The sequence below is a fragment of the Drosophila nasuta genome, chromosome 2R (genome assembly GCF_023558535.2).
Source record: "Drosophila nasuta strain 15112-1781.00 chromosome 2R, ASM2355853v1, whole genome shotgun sequence".
NCBI lineage: Eukaryota > Metazoa > Arthropoda > Insecta > Diptera > Drosophilidae > Drosophila > Drosophila nasuta.
The window spans coordinates 9,427,669-9,448,226 of record NC_083456.1 but is presented as its reverse complement, the minus strand read 5'-3'; the positions used below and the strand labels follow the sequence as shown (position 1 = coordinate 9,448,226).

At 37.5% G+C, this 20,558-nt stretch overlaps 1 long non-coding RNA gene across 1 annotated transcript in view; it reads left to right on the top strand.

The window, feature by feature from the left end:
* The first annotated feature begins 8,185 nt into the window (after window positions 1-8,185).
* LOC132786981 (uncharacterized) overlaps window positions 8,186-20,558 on the top strand; it is a 110,318-nt gene continuing 97,945 nt past the window's right edge. The window contains exon 1 of the long non-coding RNA XR_009632492.1: window positions 8,186-9,424. This is a non-coding gene — a long non-coding RNA (uncharacterized LOC132786981). The remainder of the gene's footprint in view (window positions 9,425-20,558) is intronic.

The window sequence follows — 20,558 nt, the reverse complement described above, 5'->3', positions numbered from 1 at the left end:
TCATAATATACAAAAAATATCCACATTATACTCACGCAGTAGATTTCATTCATTTCAATTATTTTATTAACTATTTCTTCCGTTCGATTTATTTATTGAGTTCGATTTTGTTTGGTAAGTACCGTCGCGTTGCGGGGATTCCCCGCAGAGGCAACCTGAGGGACCTCTCAGCATCGAATTTATTCATAGACATCCATAGAGAGTATGAATATTCATAGTGTTTATTGGCACACACAAAAACACACACACACACACTTACACATCACATATGTATTCGCAATCACATTCAAAAAGTAATAATAAAAAAAAACGTATGAAACTTATCGAAATCAGATTATCGGAAATTAGTTCGGTTTACAATTTTAATCAATAATTTGTTACGCTATCTCTGAGTTGTTCTTATAAACTAATTTGGCTTTTTATTGTAATGTAATACAGTGCTTAAAACAAATTAAAACTAGATTAAAATAGTCCTGTTTTCGAATATGTCATAAGGTTAAATAAATTATTATGTAACTGTGATGTCTTCGAGTTTCATTCACACCAAATTCACTTTAGGGCACATCAAAATATATCTCTAGTCATTAAAGAAAATTTAAATGAATGTAAGTAGATTGTTGTTTGATCACTGGTAATGTATTGTTCGATGGGATAATAATGATTGACTTAGATTAAGTAAGTATTTACGTGAACACAGATTCGTAACCAAGCTGATTTTACCCTTATTTCTGTAGGTAGGGACTTCTGAGTCCTTCCGCGTGATTCTGAAGATCGATATTAAAGCTCAAAATTGCAGTTCCATACTGATACAGCCTTCACTGTCTGTCTAACTGCCTGTCAGTTCATATGAGTAAAAACTACTGTATATATGATCAGGGCCAGATTTACATTTAATTACGAATAGTTATAAATTAACATATGTATATATACGGTTGCAATTTTTTAGGCGCCTTTTACCTTTGTATCTCATGAGACGTTGAGAAAGCGCATTTCGGTAAATATATTAAATATATATTGAAAATATAATATTATTGGGCTGTAACTGAAAGGTATCTTCAACTTTCGGAACCTCTGAATTTCTTTCGATATCCCTTGTTGTCATAAACAATGGGACATTGCATTTTTTCCTTTAAATCTTACTTTGCGCTACACGGATTTTAACATATTTAAATGACTTTTCGTCGTGACCTCATACACTTGCAATGTGTACTTCAGCTCGGACTTAGTTTGTTCTGCAAGGATGCGGCAACATCCACGATATCTTAAGCTGAAAATCTTGTTGTTGTTTTGCAGTAGGTTCTTGGTTACTTTGATTACTCAATATACCAGCCTTGGGTATATTTTAGTATATTTATTTAGTATATTTTAAAAATACTATTGCAGCGGTTTTATTGACAATTGGTTGCGACTCTCATGAAGAGTGCATTCATCTGTAGTTTATTATTTCGCCTGCCGTATGGTAGAGGTGTATTATAACTTTTGTAACTTTGGAAATGCACATACATATGTATGTATGTACATATCAGGCAAAATAGGCGACTCCGCCTTTACAAAGACACTTGCTATTGTCGAGTTAGATTTATTTAAAATTACGACCCCAAAAAAAAGAATAAAAATCGATTTAACTACTTTAAGAAAAGTTATATAATATATTAAGTTTCATTTTATCCCCTCCTTCTATTGATATGCCATCCTGAAACTGTAAATGACAATTTAAATAAAACAAAAACTTAATTATTTAGTCTTTGACACGATATTCTGGAGTCGTTGTTTTCAATATTTTAAAAATATAAACATTGTTGTCCAAGTCAGCATATCCAGGAAGTTTATTCAAAAGCTGCCCATTAATATTCAAATTCCTTAGAGTCGTATTATTTACATAATATAATCCTGCTAGCTTCACGCACTTCCAATTCAAACAAATTCATAATTCGTTTGTACCTAAAGGATGGTGAGTATAAAGTCTAAATCCTCCATTTAAAAACTTACTTACAAATAATGCTAAAATAGAGGATTCTCTTTGAATGAATTATTTTTATATGGCCATGACAACCCTTTTATCGGGTCTCAGCCTGAAGGGCAATGTTCCTCCACGCGTCTCTGTCCTGAGCGCGCCTTCGCCAGTTCGTAACACCAAGTGTGGACAGGGTTTCCATCACCTGGTCTTGCCAACGCGTTCGGGGTCGTCCTCTCCTTCGTGTCCCAACAATCACCGCATCAAACACCTAACGAGCCGGAGCGTCTTCATCCATACGGGCAACGTGGCCCAGCCAGCGAAATCTTTGAGATTTCACTCGACTGGCCACGTCAACATCACCGTACAGCTCATACAGCTCGTGGTTATATCTGATGCGATAAACATTGTCCACGCAGATTGGACCAAAGATTTTACGAAGAATTTTCCTCTCGAACACTCCAAGAGCAGCTGAATCTGACTGCGTCACTGTCCAGCACTCCGCACCATATAGGAGTACTGGAAGAATGAGCGTCTTGTAGAGTGTGGTTTTTGTGCGTCGAGAGAGTGCTCTACTATTGAACTGCCTACTGAGCCCAAAGTAACACCTGTTGGCAAGTGTTATTCTCCGTTTAATCTCCAGACTGACATCATTTGTGCTTGATATAGCAGTGTCTGGGTAAATAAACTCCTTGACGGACCCAAAGCTATAGTTTTCTGCAGTCAGCTGAGAATCAAGACGTCGCGATTCTCTGCTAGAGCACACCATAAACTTTGTTTTCTCCATATTCACCGCTAGTCCTACTTTTGCTGATTCCTTTTCAATAGCCCCGAAGGCTCCTGTGACATCACGCTTGGTGCGGCCAATGATATCAATATCATCAGCGTAACCAAGGAGCTGGTCACATCTGTTGGTTAATATCGTGCCCGTCCGATGTACACCAGCCTTTCTTATAATACTCTCCATTAAAATATTGAAGAGTATAGAAGACAGCGAGTCACCTTGTCTGAGGCCACACTTGGTAGTAAAGGTTTCGGATTGGCCACATCCTACCTTGACAGAGCTGATGGTGTTGCTCAATGTCATTCTGCAAAGTCTAGTTAGCTTTGCTGGTATACCAAGCTCAGACATGGCGGCATATAGGCGATCTCGCCGCGGGCTATCAAATGCGGCTTTGTAGTCGACGAAGAGATGGTAGGTGTCGATCTGGTTTTCGTAAGACTTCTCCAGGATTTGGCGCAAGGTGAAAATCTGGTCAACAGTGGACTTGCCAGGCCTGAACCCGCACTGATAAGGTCCAATCAGTGCTTCAGCATGGGGTTTCAGTCTTTCACACAATACGCTCGTTAGGACCTTGTATGCAACTGGAAGAAGACTAATTCCGCGGTAGTTGGTGCGCAACGTGGCATCACCCTTTTTTCAGGATGGGACAGATCATGCTGAGGTTCCAATCTTCTCTCTTTGAATGAATACCTTGAGAAAAACTCCATTTTATTTCATGTGTTGTAGGAAAAGTTATATAGTACAAATAAAGACAAAATGTTCTGTTATTGTGAGTTATTTGGCGCAAGACACAACAGAAATAATAAGCTAGCGCAATTTTATTGCCACGTATTTCGCTGAAACTTTGACACAAATTCTATATACTCAAATTTTTTCGAAAAAAGTTTTTTTTTATTTAAAACAAATTTCAATGCGTTTAAATTAATTTTGTATGCTGTATCGATGATTTTTGTATTGAGATGGCAATGAATGACTATTGAAGACAATCGAATTCAAAATTATAATTGATTGATACTATGTTACCGTATAACTTCATTTTGTAAATTAATTGTTCTAGATATTAAACCTACTACCAATATAATAAAATTCAACTGTAATTTAAAATTACAATACATGTCCGTGACCGTCTGTCCGTCCGTCCGTATGAATCACTGGATCTCAGAGACTATAAGAGATAGAGCTATAGAGCTTCGACAGCATTTGTTATGTTTGCACGCAGATCAAGTTTGTTTAAAATTTTCGCCACGCCCACTTCCGCCCTCGCAAATCAATAAAATCGAATAACAAGCGTAATTTTAAAGCTAGAGCTGCAAAGTTGGTGGAAGTTATTAAAGAAATACTTTTGTATGAGCAAAAACGCCTACTTACTAGGGGGTCTTAGTTGCTTTGGCTGACAATCTGGTATATTAAGCCGTCTATGGTATATTTTGAATGGTGTACTATATCGATATACCAAACATACCATTTGGTATATTTTAGTATTTTTTTTTAGAATTTTCGGTATATTTTGAAAATAATACCGCAATATTTTGCGTTTATTAAAATTGGGTAGAGGGTATCTCACCGTCGAGCACACTCGACTGTAACTTTCTTACTTGTTTTTTTTTTTTTAATTTTGGATATATAATGTAAAAATCGAGTCAATAGGGTTGCAAACTTAATTCCACGACGTATGCAGACGTCGTGTTTATAAATATATGTATGTAAATATTTAACATTTTGCATCGACCCGATATTTATGTGAGTACATATGTACATGACTACATACCCGCATGTAGTTGAAGCTTTTCGTCTGGTCGTCGTCTCCACTGAACTCATTCGATACTCTCATGTAACGAATTGAGACGGGGCTGGAAAATGCGCGCAGAAAAGGCAAATGTCATAAAATGCACCCTGCTATGTAAACATTGGCATTTCCCCCTCTGCGAAAGGTTCAAAGATTGTGAGGTAAAGTGTTTCGCTTTGGCCTGGCTTAATGCGTTTTTTATGTTATGTACAAGAGAGGAACGCTTTCATCCATCGATCGATGCGTCGCTTTGGTTCATTTCGTTGGGTTGAAACTGTTGGGTTGCTTCGACTTTCGAGTCCAAAGATATTTACAACCACCATTCGCTAAAAAGTTTAAACTATCACTAAACGATGGCACAATTTCTATAAGCACATGTGCGATAAATTTCTTCTTAGTTTTAAAAGCATCCCAAAACAGTTTAATTGAAACCAAATATAAATGGAGAACCTTTTTTCTAAAGTATCTTTTGGATCGTCAAAATTACCATTGTAGATCTTTTTTTGCACAGTGTCTTTCCATTTACATCCCTTAGCTGCAGTGATTGCCAAATCGATATTGTAGACTTTAATTAAAAAAGGTTGGAATAGACGCAATTGAGTTCAAATGTGTTTGAGTATATTTGTTAAATCGCATAGCCTTTTGAGAGTTTTGAATAAATATTTCATCTAGTCATTCTCTTGGCTTTTACTTTAGATACTATTTAATTTAAAGTCAATAATACGAAAAACTTGTTGGCAATATAATTTGTCGCCGCAAACATTTTAATTTTTTGACCATTTAAATGAAACTTATATTTACTTTACCTCATTTAAAACTAAATTATGCTTTAGCAATTACTTCCATTTATTCATGTAAACAATTTCAAATTAAAATTTTTATTCAGTATTCTTTCAAAACCGTTACAATGTAACTCAAAAAAATATACATTCGTAAGATCTAACTTGAAATCCTTGAAAATGATAAGCCAAAGGTTTCTCAAAAGAATGATTTTGCCTTTATTAAAGTGGCCTGTTCATTTTCTTCGAATAGGTATTTATCACAAAAGCAATCTGCCAATATATTTCATTTATTTGTTATCTGTTATGCACTCCAAATGTTCTTTATGACGAATTAAAAAAAGTTTGTAAAAAAGAAGCTGCAAAGCTTACAACATTTTTTTCTAAAGCTTAAAAGAAAACTAGTTTTTCTTAATCTTTCGAATTATTTTATACAAATAAATAATTTGTTTTTATTTTTATTGTATTATGTAATAGTTTTTTAAAGTTTTAAAGTTTTAAGTTTTAAAATTAATACAGGAAAATAAATTTAAAAAAATGTAATATATTTTAAAACAAGTAAGAAAGTTACAGTCGAGTGTGCTCGACTGTGAGATACCCGCTACCCATGTTGAATAAAAGCAAAATATTGCGGGATTTTTTTCAAAATATACAAAAAATTAAAAAAATATACCAAAATGTATATTTGGTATATCGATATAGTACCACATTCAAAATACCAAAACACCAGATTATCAGCCAAAGCAACTAACACCCCTAGTAAGTAGGCGTTTTTGCTCATACAAAAGTATTTCTTTAATAACTTCCACCAAATTTGCAGCTCTAGCTTTAAAATTACACTTGTTATTCGATTTTATTGATTTGCGAGGGCGGAAGTGGGCGTGGCAAAAACTTGAAACAAACTTGATCTGCATGTAAACATAACAAATGCTGTCGAAAATTATAGCTCTATCTCTTATAGTCTCTGAGATCCAGTGTTTCATACGGACGGACGGACAGACACACAGACGGACATGGCTAGATCGTCTCGGCTGTTGACGCTGATCAAGAATATATATACTTTATAGGGTCGGAGATGTCTCCTTCTACCTGTTACATATATTTCCTGCCGGCACAAAGTTATAATACCCTTTTACCCTATGGGTAGCGGGTATAAAAATAAATAGAATATTCTAAACTCATAATTGATTTTTTAATTTTATTAAGTTAACCTCAACCCGGATTTATATTTATTATATTGAAAAATCTTTGTTAAATCGAAATAGTGTTTTTTTTTTACCTAATTACTCTTATGAAATAAAATAAAAAATCTAGTATTAAAATTAAAAGTTAAAATTAAGTAAGTAAATATCTAGAAACGTTACTAAAATACGAAGAATATTCCTTATTAGATAGACGCTTATCCGCCTGAGTTGCCGAAAAAAAGGAAAGATAAACTATTATTGTTAGTTGTCTGTCGCTATCCTCATTCAAAGAGCGAGTATCTTGCTAATTATCATAGGACATAAGTTAGTTCCCCACTCTTTCAGAATAAATACGGAAAAGGTCGCAAAGTGGTTTTCATTTGTCTGTCGCTGATAAGATTACTTTCAAAGAAACGATATGGGAGCGGGGAAAGGCAGAACAGAGCAGAGGGGCTGTTGTAATGAAAGTAACAAATGCAGAGAAATATGTAGCTAATTCAATACAATTCGACGTGGTAATCAAATGATAAACGTGTGATAGATGCTGGCAGGCAGTCACGAGCTGAACCCCAAAATGCCATCTAAAAACAACATGTAAGATTGCCCTTTTCGGTGGTTGTAGTGGATGCGGTGATGGTGGTGGTGATGATGGTGGAGATGTTGAGGATGGTGAATGCGGACAGATTGCTGGCTAGCGAAGGCTTGGCTCTGAACAGAATGCAGAAAGAATAACAATCAAATGATTATAGCAACACGAACAACAACAACAACCACTGAGATGCGAAACTGGAATTCAAAATTGACTCGTCGCTGATGCCGAGGCCGATGCCAAAGTTGATGTCGATGTCGTCAGCGTCAGCATCAGCATCAGACACAGATATACATATGTATTTATGTGTGTGTGTGTGTGTGTGTGTGTGTGTGTGTGTCAAGTATACAGAGAGCTGTGTGGTGGAAGTTGACGCGACGCCGCGTGGACTTGTTTCGCACATAAAGATACAAATGTATCTACGGCAGACAGCAAATGGCGTATATAAAATGATTGGACATGTGTCTGCGTATGCGTGTGTATGTGTGTGTGTATTCGTGCATGGCTGGCAATGGCTGTGAGAGCACACTTCGGTGGTTGTTTTGTTATCTCTGCGTGTGTGCGGAAGCGAGAGCGAGAGCGAGTAAGAGAGAGAAGACTGCAGGTTTTTATTGCCAGTCGCCTTGCCTTTTCTGCTGCTGCTGTTTTTGTTGCTGCTTGTGCTCCTCTGGCTTTTCATCTTTTCACTGGGCCTGGTGCTGGTGCCATGTGTTTTGGCTCCCAGCTCATGTTCAGTCGCATTCACATTCACATTCACATTCCCAGTCTCGTTCTCATTCTCATTTTCATTTCGTTTGCGTTCTCCAACTCGCTACGCGTCTCCTCTCTGCTCTGTCCTTTTTGGCGTTCTCGCAAGCGTAAGTGTTGCTGCGGGTTTATGACCTTTTTTTTGTGCTGTTGTTGTCAGGCGTTCTCCTTGTCATCGTCATCGCACATCTCGCACACACACACACACTCACACACTCACAGAGACAGCGGCATGTAAAACATACAGGCTCTCAACCACCGCCGCCAAAGCGACACCTTTTTCCCCTGCGCGGAACGCGTCCGTTCCTCTGTCTGTATCTGATTGCCGTTGCTGCTGCTCTTGCTTTTGCTTTTCGCTGTTGGTGTTACTGTAACTGCTGCCTCTGCCGTTGCTGCTGCCTGGCAATATTCTCACTCTCATTGAACGTCTCTGTTGCTTTTCGCTTCTTGTCGTTCTTTCGTGCGCCGACCGCGCTGCCGTCGCTGCTGCTGTTGCCTCTGCCTCTGCCTCTGCATCGGTCTCTGTCTCTTTTCGTTCTCGGTCTCGGTCTCTGTATCGGCCTCAGCTTCGTTCTCGTTCTCGGCCTCGGTCTCGGTCTCCGTCTCGGCAGCCGCCACTGACTTGTGTCAAACTGAACAGCAAATATTATTTTTTTGGACACTTTGCTATCAGGTCGACGTCGCGTCAACCAGACGTCCTGCTCCATTCGCCATCCAGCGATTGATATCGTCTCAGCATACAACCGGGCGGTCTCCCAGACGGACTCTGGCTCAAAGGAAAGATGCACAAACTACAAACTGCAGCTGTGGGTTTTTTGGTTATCCATTGTTCCACACTGATGTGTCGCATTTGAAGTCCGACAACTGCGAGACACAGAGGCCAGAGAGATCCGCCATTGTCTCGGTTCAACTGGCGAGTGATTCCAATTGTGAATAATTGAAATTGGCCGAAAGAAAGGCAAAGAAACGACAAAATAACAAAAATAAATGAACAAAGCAAAACAAAATGCCGAGCAAAGATGAAGAAGGAACTGGCTGTAAATCAACTGGAGCCGGTTCGTGTGCTGCCCAAAATAACAGAATTAATTATAATAATGACAAAGCAAGAACAACAACTGCGAACAAGGAGCCACCGCTCCATTGCCTCTCTCCCTTCGGTCTGTCTCTCCCAACCAATTGTGAATACTCATGTGAATGTAAATGTGAATATGAATTACATTTTCGCGTGTGCTTTTCGGGCCTACAACATTTGTGTGTGCTTCGTGTGCTGTGCGTTGTGCTTTTCGTTTTGTGGTCTGTGGTCTGTGGCCCGCGGTCGCCGCTGGTCTCTCTTTGATGGCCAACGCGGGACCCCGGATGGGAGCCCGGTATCCGGGGACCATCTTGTCCACTTTTGCCGGTTTCGCGGTTCGTTCGTTGCTCGTCGCTTCCTCTCTGCTTGGCTGGGCGTAAATTCAATTAAAGTGATTTGTTGCCGCAATTTTTGACATTCGGGACATAAATAGTGGCTCTAATTAATGGCACAAAACTTCTCGTGTAAACAAAGTCAAAGTCTGAGTCTGAGACGTCACAACGAACGCGGGTCGAAAACACTCTTATTGGTGAGTAGAAAAAACAGCCGACGGCTAAATATTCATCAGAAAGTGTTTAGCACATTTTTTGATTAGATTTAAGTTTTAAAATAATAAAATCTTAGAATCAAATGAATTTCCTTACATTTTAAAATTTATAAATTTAATTTGAATTACAAATTATTAACAATTTGAGCTTATATATCACGTATACGCATCAGTTGAAGTATTGGCATTATCCAAATTATTTTATTTAACATTCTATAATGAACAGCATTCAAGTCATATAATATAATTTAGTATTCAAAAGGCAACGCCTCCGATACATATATTGTATTCTTGACAGTTGAGTTGGCGCCACGCCAATTGAAACATCATTAGCAAATCGCTGTGGGAAATAAAGCTTTTTTTGTGATTTTCAAGTTTTATAATTTACAATCTGTTAACTAAAATCAAATGATTATATTCGACATGATTTGCAGGGTTTTTTCTCATTCTTTGTACCATTAAGTTAATTGTGATTTTATGCTTTAAAATTACGCTTAACGATTAGGAAAGTTACTGGTGAATGTGCTAAATTTTTCGAGTTTTATTTGAGGCACCGTTTAAAAAGTTTACCTAGAACAAAAATTAAATTTTTCAATGTCGTCGAAATTAAAATTTCAAGGAAGTTAGATAAATAGATGACAAAAATATATAAAATACATTAGATAAATAAGCACTTGATTGATTTGGACTGAACTATAATATAAATACACTAGTATTTATGGGAATATTTCGTTTTGGACGTTGTTTAGTAGACGACTTACTAATTAATCAGTTTTTCATTAATGTAAAGAAAACGCAAATAATACGATAACATTTCTATATGCGTTTCTCAAAAACTGAATCAGTTATCAATCTGCTGCGTGCTTTACGAAGATATATGTATGTGTTATAATACTATGTAAAATATCAGACGTAGCTCGTTGTTCCGAATAAGAAGATTTACACTTGAGTTAACTAATCTAGATCAAATAACAAGTTTTTAAAATAAAACTCTTTTTACTGGAATTGTTACTATTCCTGAGAATCAGATTGAAACAATTAGATGCCAAATTAAACGAGCACAGTTTTGAAATCAGCATGAACATGAGAGAGGCAACCGGTTTTTCTCTGCAACTAGCAAGAAAGAGTTTGGTATCGATACAGAATGCAAAATGCATTTCCGACTACTTTCCATAACAAAAGTATAAAGCAAAACAAACTGTGAATGTCGAGCAGGTACGACTGACCAGACACTGAGCAAAAGGGTTACACACTCATAAGATTTATGGCACTGCGAACTGAGTGACGACCTTTGCAAGTGACGCAAAACGCGGTCGGTTTTCTGGTCTTCTGCAGTTTTCGGCCTAATGAGGGTCCAGTTTCGGTCTGGAAACGGATTGAGATCCGGCGAAAGCGTGAAGACGAGAGCATTTATGACCACATCATAAAGTGTACACACGGCAGCCAGAGAGAGTCTCAAAATATTTTGATTGGAACAAAGGAGTAGACAAGACAAAACAAGACCACAGCGAACACCCACAGCTGGAGATCCAATTTAGGCAAAAGCGAAAAGAAAAGAAGGGCTAACAAATGCTAAAATTCATCCCGCTTGATGGAATTATGTAACATATGTGTAGTACATCTGTTTCCATACTCGGCAAATTGAACACCCAATGAATACAGAAAGAGCTAATTGATGACGTGTGGAACTGCATGTCTGTGTCACAGTTTAATTGGCTCTCCACCCACTAGTGTCTTCCCCCATTTTCCCCCTCTTCTTACTGCCGCAGCAAATGGCGACAAATGTCAATGGGCGAGAACATAAGTATGAAATGTATTTATATCCACATAAGAGTATGTGCATACAAAACATACATAAGTATGCCCAGACATATTACAAGTTAGAGTATCATGACGACTACAGGCAAGTGTCGTAGCCACCGCCGCCAACATTCATTGAAATTCAAAGCCAGCTCACCCACGCACGGTCGAGTATCAGTTCCAGGGAACAGAGCAGAGGAGCGGCTTAAAAATAATGTAATTTATTCTGACACTTTCATAAAAAGAATCCAAAACTCTTGGCAACAAAGCAAGACATTATCGCCGCATAATTAATGCCACATGTTGCAGTGCAACGCCATAGAGTCGAGACTCGACTCGGCTCGACTCGACTCGAGTTAACTAAAAGGAAAATGGCTGGGGAAATGAGGAGCGCCCTGAACGCGACAGTGGGACAATAAAATTTTCAGGCGTCTTCGACTCGATGTCTTGAAGTTGCTGTCGCCTGTCGTCTGCCGTTGTCGGCACCGAGAAATATCATAAAGCCATTCGAATTTTAATTGCCTTGCTAGAGCGTCGGCCCCAGGAGTCATTTCCATATTGAGCGCTTCTCATTTGAATAAATTTATCAAAATGGTAATCAGCGACGGAAAACGCGCGCTCTCGACCCAGCCCATTTACAATACAATCTCATTCCCCCCAGCTTCAGCTTCAGCTTCAGCCTTACCTTCAACTCCAACTTCAATTCCAACGTCAATTTCATTCCATCCCCATGCGATTCGATTACCAACCCATTCCATACTCTGCTTCACTTCCACGATGTCTTTTTGTCTTGCTTGCTTTGTCTTCCACATTCGCCGGCATGGCGCATGCGTCGCTCTGGCTGCGCGACGGCAGAGGCCATTATAAAATGGGCGGAGCTAAGGTTGTCGCAGTCAAGGGTTCAACTCACAAGCGGGTCTGGTGAGTTTCGTTTCCCCGACCACATCGACTCCTGCGCTGTCTCAAACGAGGTGAATACGATTCGCTCGCACATACAGAATTTGCTTAGAGGTGCAGAGTGCCTGTAACACACTCGAATTTGTACGCATTAATGTTTTTACTTGTAATCTAGACAGTTAATAGACATTTAGGTGGAAGGAATATATCTCCCCATATTACTAAATCATTAAATTTGCTTCATCATTTGAGGATAAATTTCAATTGATTTAAGTTATTTTAATTAATTAATTTTTAATATATATTTGGTTAGAAACTATGAACACAATCGGAAAATTCATAAATATGCGAATTATAGTTTTATCGTGATATGTTTCTTGTGCACTTACTTTGGTTATTCTACTTGTATATTCCTGATACGTAGAAAATAATTTCTGTATTGTTTTATTCTGGAGTAGCTGAAGATTTAAAATACTTAAATTATTATATTTACAATTTCAATACACTTACTTATGTTGTTATAAATTCTTAAATGCATAATAGATTAAAGAAATTTCAAACATATTCACTAATTAGCTAGCTGTTTTGTATAACATTTTACCATTTAAAAATATTAAAAAGCATTTCGAAATTTCAAAAATGTTACAAAACGGATATTATTTCTGCGATGACAGTAATACTCCATTAAGTAATGAAAGTCAATATTTAAAATGCATGTCACAAATAATAGTCATTAGATTTAAATTTGATAATATATTTTTTACTTTTTTAAAACTAATATTCAAAAATGATAGTAAAGTAGAAAGTAAAAAGTGGTATGAAGTTAAAACAACAAAACTAAATAATTTTTCTAAATTATATTTAAGGTAACTACCGTTTGCGACAAGAGTCTGTAAAATTAATATTATACATCTGTAATTTAATTGTTAATGAAAGTAAAATTGAGTTGTATAATTTTTAAGTATTAACTTTCTGAATAACTTAAAAATGAACACTCATCAAAATAGTTATAATTGTAAAATATGTCGGATAGAAGTTCTACATAGATTCCTTCCTTACCAATCATATAGTTTAACTTGTTTTATTCCGAACTTCTTCTTCAAAATTTACGTAAATAGGAATAATTCATAAAATGTATATTGGTGAACCAACAGAAAATAATATAGCTGAGTCACAATTACAGATTTACCTTTTTTAGAGGGATGTTATGAACCTAAGCACAGATCGTTTTTTACAAAACAGATAAATTCAACCCTGGTAGATGTTTATGAGAAAAATATCGATACATTTAATTTATCGTCTATTGATTTTTTTAACACTGAAAAGAATTTTTAGGAAACCGATATAAATTTATATGAGATGTGAGAGGAAAGATTAAAAATACAGATCAAGTAATAGGAAAATTAACTAAAATTATTAAACATATTCAGAGTTTTCAGAATTAGGAATCATTCTATGATTTAGGCAAGTTCAGCACAATTCTAGCCGGTTCACACACCCCCCACTTGCAGCGACCTCTGGTGTTGCAGGTTTCGTCGTAGATTGCGCTCATCGAATTGTAGATGGCGCCGCAATCAAGTGAACCAACACAAACGCAAGCAGAAACTCGCTCAGTTCTCGCTCTCTTCACTCTCTGCTGCTCTTCGGTCGCACCAACACAGACGCAACCTTTGAGAATTGCGCTTGTATTAGTGCTTCTGATTTGAATGTATTGGTGTTGCTAGCTGGTGTTGTCGTCGTCGCGTCGACTGCGGCGTGTGCGTGGGATTCTGAGTGGAACCATTTTATCGGTTGGAATTAGAATTCCGAGACAGTTCAAAATGTATTTCAGATATTTTGGCTAGAGTGGATTCTGGATTTTGAATGGCCCAAAGACAACATATACATGCTATACATTCGAATGCGTGTACAGAGCATGTTCAAACATGTTTAAGGAATGGGCTTTGAACTGTGTTAAGATTAGAAAAGCGTGTATTTAATTAGCCTTTCTTTCAACTTGACATAATTTATCGAAACGAAATCCATTTTATGAATTCGTATATGTTCCAAGTTGATTTATGGCCAGCATAAAAAGAAAACTAATAGGAAAATGGGAAAATTAATGTGTGTGCTTCATGAAAAAGCGAGCACGTGCGTAGAGCTAACGAATGGAAACTAAAATCAAAATGAAATATGTATGTTCGATGTCAGGAAGTCGAAATGATTAAACAAGTTGTCAACTGTCGCATTAAACAAAAAAAAACTTAAATTCATATAAAATACAGAAGATGCAACAGATTCCATACTCTAAAGAAGACATCAGGCCCAGCCCAAAAGTCAAGTACTTCATAAATTTCAACAGCAACGAGTCTAGAATATTTAAACAAAAACCAAAAAAGAAAAAAAACGAACCCAACTGATTAAAAATACAAATGCTCGATGGGTCTCAAGTACTACACTTGGCACTTGGCTGCAATTGAAAATTCGAAAAGGAAAACAGAAAACGAAAGAAATTGAATTGAAAATCTAAAATGGTATCCAAGTACGCCATGTTGCGTTGCATGTGTGGCATGGCATAATCATATTCGATCAATGCGATACAAATGGCTGCAAGTACTCAAGTGCAAGGGATTTCATAAGGACCCTCGTCAGGGTGCCTGTCAAAATAATCGAGGGGGGAAGTCATAAATTGCAGCACAAACTAATTGCACAAACTATAAAAATAATTGAATACCATCAGATTGATATTTTCAATTGTCAAAATATATGTACATATATTTATTGAACTGGAACCGATCAGTCGCTTCTCCATTTTGGGGAGAAGTGCCAAATGTGCGGTCGTTATGAATTTACGCTGCTCCAAACAAAAGCTGATTCGCTAATTAAGACACTCTAAAATCATTAACTTATGGAATCAAAGCAACAGTGGAGCAGAAACATGAAGAAACGTAAAAGAAATTTATTCAGATAAATTGTAATAGAAATGTGAAAAATATTTTATCAATTTCATTTTATTCAATTTAATTTAAAGCACAACTAATTTTTGCTATTTTTAATTAATTTAATTTCGATTTATATAAGTTGCTGCCATCGAATTTATCATAGAACATAATGAACTCGTTCCACAGTGTTTGGTTTTTGGTACTGTGTCCGGCAAAAGGGCAAAACTTGTTTTGGAACATAAATTAACGTTGATTTACACACATTTTATCAGCGCGAGTTGAATGACAGCTAAATGTATTTCTTACACAAATTATTGAAGACATTAAAATCGAGAGAGAGAGAGAGAGAGAGAGATAGAGATTGAGACAGCAAGAGAGAGACATGTGCGATGGCTACTAGGATGATCCTGCAGCTGTTAATCGCAATCGTATTTTATTGGCCGCCGCTATGCGTTGCTGTTGCTGTTGCCGTTGCTGTGATTCGCATTATGGGACTGCTGACCTGAAAGCCATTACGCATTAACTGTCCCACATCCGGCGAAGAAGTCGTCCCATCATCGGAGTGCTTTCAACCTAATAACATCAATAAAAGCAGCTTCCAAACAACAAGGGCTACCCCATCACAAACATCACCCATCATCAGCCCATCGCAATTCGGCAGCGAAGAAGAAGACACTGCAAATGACTTTTTGTGCAAAAATTATATATTTGAGAGCTTGACTGGCGCCCGGCGAATATGATTTTATTGCCATGCGACGGCCATTGCTCCAGGGGCAAGTCGGGGTTGCCATCGAGGTCAGGGCGTGGCAAGAGGCAAGTGGCATGAGCCAAGTGCCAAGTAGCAAGTAGCAAGTCACGCCCCATTCCACTTCATTACAATTCATTTTGCAAATGTAAAAAAGTTGAAATAAGCTAAAAGCTGAATTGCGTACTGAGCAAAAAGCAGAAAAAAAAACAGAAACTAGATATCTTCGAAATGATTGTATGAATGTAACATATGACCCTCGAGCAGTCAGTGCTCTAAAGCTCTCTCTCTTTCTCTCTAGAGTGGGTGCTGCTCCAAGTGGCGCCTTCCCCACGTCCTCTTCTATTTCTTGGCACTTGTGCCACGTCGCCGCCTCTTACAATAGTTCGCTTTGCCTCAAATTGCCCCCGGCCTCCATGGCGGACAGAGCCAAGTAATGGCATGAAATGGCCTTTTTCCATTATCCAAATGGAAAACTTACACAAACAGCGAACACAAATGGAAACAAGCCGTGGAAAATAAAGAAACCGAAAAGGAAATTTACTCGTGCGCGTCATTGCCGTTTGCCATTGCCATCGCCATAGCCATCGTCGTTGCCATTGCTTTATCAGCCAGAAATTTCGCACAAATCGAGGCGCACTAAAAGCCAACGAGCCACAAGCTGCTTCTTACCTCGCTCTCTTTCATTCACTCCTCTGAGGACAACGCAATTGCTAAGAAAATTAAATGCTTCAATTTCCTTAACTTATTAATTAGAACTAGTGCAGGCCAAGCGGCGGAAAATAAAATGTTTTTATGACTCGATTTCCTTTTCCGCACAAAAACTCACGACCTTTTTCTAAGTATTATTAATGTTAGTTACGTTTTGTCTGCGGAACGTACAATTATCATAATTATCATGTCAACTTACTTGTTAACTAATGAGAAAGTTCAAGGCAATCAACTTCAAGTTATACATTACAATTTTCGTGAGGATATTTTCATATAATGCAATTTGCAAATACAATTTCGTAAATATGTTTGTATTTATATTCTTTAGCATAGCAAAAACAAAAAGGTTTTTCAATTTACTAGTTATTGATTATTATAAGAACATTTTAAAATGATGTTATAGCATATTTGTTCATTAAATGAAAAGTAGAGCATAATCTTAAATTATATTTGATATAAAGTTCTTTAATATTTAGATCATATGAAGCTCAAATTGTATATCTGCAATATACAAATTTTGTATTAATTGCCGAAATCGTTGTATATAAATATGCGCTCATAAAATATTTATTACTTAAGTGAGAACCTCTTTAAAACAGTCACTCAATTAAATTTCACATCAATTTCTAGACATTTTATAGACAATTTAAGGTGTTAACTTTCAATTAATTTTGCCAAGCATTAAAATATCTACAGTCATGTCAACTGTTATTCAACAGTGAATCAAACTGCAAAATACGACAAAAAAAAGGCTTCGGCATTAGTTGAGTCGGACTTAAAAGGAATGCACAGCCGATTGAAGAAGGCGACGCACAATAAAAACGTGTGTAAATAAAAGAAATGCAAAAGAAAGCGAATGTTTTGTTTGTTGCTCAAAAATGGGAACGTTCGGGCACTGTGTGGCTGTGGCCTAATGGTTCAAGGTCGTCGAGACAACAATAATGATGATTTAATGGCATCATAAATAATTTTATGGCTTTTAACTCGCAGCAAACGAAACGCACCAAACGGAATCCGATGCGAATCGAGCACACAGCAATGATCGAGCCCTCGCTTTGACCATTTTGGTCAGCAAAAGTTTAAATTTACTATAATCTATAATACTTATAATATATTTATATAGAGGTCTTATAAAAGAGATCCCCTCTGAAGTTGAAGTAGAAGTTGTTGTCGCTGATCGTCTCATAAGTTAGCGTTCTTTATGGCTCATTCAATGGGAATGGCAACGAGAGAGGGAAAAGGGAACCGATAAGGTGACCAAATGCCAATGGGAATAGCAATCGCATTGCCATTGGCATTGGGAATAGCAATCGGAGAGGAGCGACGACGTTGCTTGAAATTAAATTCAAAGTTTATCTGAGAAACTTGTTAATTTCAAAATGGCATTAACAAACATGTTGACAGTATCTCTCGGATATGCGTGTGTGGGTAGCTTTATGGCATGCCACATGCCACATGGGCCGCAAAGGGTTCACATTGTGTCGTCGCCAACAAAAGCTGACGAGGCACACACAATTATGGGGGGGTCGCTGAGCAAACAGAGATTATTCAAACAATGGAATCAGCAAAAAAAAAAATAACGAAAAAGAATTCTAGTCAAGTCTTTGCCAGATGTGGCGTGGCAATGTGGCAATGCGGCAACGCTGCTAACTGCGCCAACTGCGGCAGCAGCGACGACTTAATTAAATCGAGAGAAGCGCGGCACCAGCTTGGGGAGGAGTGAACAGGGGGACAGTCAAGGGGTTGCTGTGTGCTGTGTGTGTGTTAATCGCTGTCATTAAAAGAATATTGTCAGGCGCTGAAAACAAAAAGCTGCCTCGAGCTCTCGAGCACCTGTCGACCCAATGGGCAAATGACAGGCTTCTCAGCTTCGACATCGTCATCGTCGGCAGTAGGAGATGTCAATGAATATTTAATAAGGCCTGAGCTTCACTTTTCAGCTCAACTTTGAGAATTTCCAAATTAAGCGCACCCCGTTTAGCTGTACAGTGGATGAAAATTGCATAAGCAGCAGGCAGATTGTGACATATGTATAAATAAATGCAGTTGTTTGTAGAGAAATTAACTGGTTTTTTTGTTTATTCTTCATTTTCTTTTAAATTCATCAGTTCAAATATTTTAATGTTTGAAATTATAAAAGTAGTTTTATTAAATTGATCCTAACATAATTTATTTTATTTTAATATTTATTTCCTTAGCACCATTTGAAATATCATTTATATATATTTGCAATAATTTCAATGCTTGTTCACAAGTTTTAATATAAATTGTACTAACATTTGTTATACTGTTGTACTGATAATGTAATAATATAATTTCACACCATATACATATGTGATGTGAGTTAGAACGGAATTGAATAGCGAATACGTTTTCATTTTAAATCTTAAAGTATTTTATTTTATTTTATGTACCAAATTTGTTTATTATTTAAGTATTTATATCTTAGATAATAATACCTAATTATTTTAAATTTTTATTGATATTTTTTTTTTGTTCTTATTCATATTTATATTCATATATATTGATATATAATATTTATATATTTGTCATTTGTCCAAATTTAAATGCATTATAATCCTTCAAAAAAAAAGAAAATATGTATTTTTATTTGGCATATTTGAAAGATCCCATCGTCTAGTTAAACTGCAATGGATGTACATACATACCTCATTGCGACCTTTATATGATATTTAAGGTTTTATTATTGCTGTCCCGAGCCTTGTCATTTTGCGCTGTGGCAGACTCACACACACACACACTAATGTGTGCATATGAATATAGATGTATGTACATTTATTCATATGCAGCATTACCATTCGGGCTTGTGGACACTTTCACCTGCCCCGTCAGCAAATCCCACACGCATGCAGCGTTGCGGCTGACGAAGTGGAGACGAGTCATGAAACTTTGTTAGAAGCCGTCGCCGGTGGCGCGTTTACGACTTATTAAGTTGGATAAACGTTTACGATATGAAAATGAGTAGAAATCTTGTGTGGTTAATTAAAAAAGAAACAGAGAAAGAAGAAGCAGCCAACAGAAACAGAAACAGAATCCGAATCAGAGGAATGAGGAGTTGACATGCCGCGTGCCCTGATGCCAATTTGGCCTTAAAGTATCGTAACCAAAAACCAAAAACTCCGTCTACCAACTGTATTAATAAAATGCTGTGAAATGTAACACACACAAGTCATACGACAGAGAAGGCAAGAAAGAGAGAGAGAGAGGGAGAGAATTAAGCTGCGAGTGGGAAAAAAGTGCAGCGATTTATGTGGCACGAGTTTGGGCTTGTTAATTGTTTTATGATGCGACCATAAATCTGAGCGCACACCTACGCACACAATGCCACACAAAACTGAGGCGCAACATACGGCGGGCTGGTCGTAAATTACGCCGGGACACGCATTACGGCAAATAGGCAAATGCGCCTCAAGGCCCCCGTTGTACATCATTCAGCAATTTGTGTGCTCCTTCGCTCTTCTTCGTTCATCCACACAGTCAACTCCCCCCTTCCTCTCTCTTGCCACACAATCAACATGCCACATCTTTGGATTTGTATAAAATTAGAATTAGATCGTCGAACTATATATGCTATACGTTATGCTGGCATCCTGCATCAATCGTCGCTGCACACCTCCAACTTTTCTAGACTCCAAGAGCCACGCCCTAGACACACACACACGTACACAGTCCTCGCATGCGTTGTGCAACTGAGCTGGCTGTGTATCTATCCAATATCCATCAGATACACCGACGGCAACGAACAGCTCGCCTTCGCATGGCCGCTGCTTTGGCTCGGCAGCCATCAATGCCTCAGTTCAGGGGAGGGAGAACGGAGAGTGGAGAGATACAGCAACAACAACAAGCACAGCAGTCGCACCACCAAATTTAGCTCTACTTTTAGTTACAGATGCGAGTCAGCTGCTGCTTTAGGGGTGGAAACGAAATACACTGACAAAATTTGAACGCATCAAGTAATAATATTTATTATTAAATTTTCAAATTAAACTCTAAACTGGAAAATGAATATTTGTATCTTAAA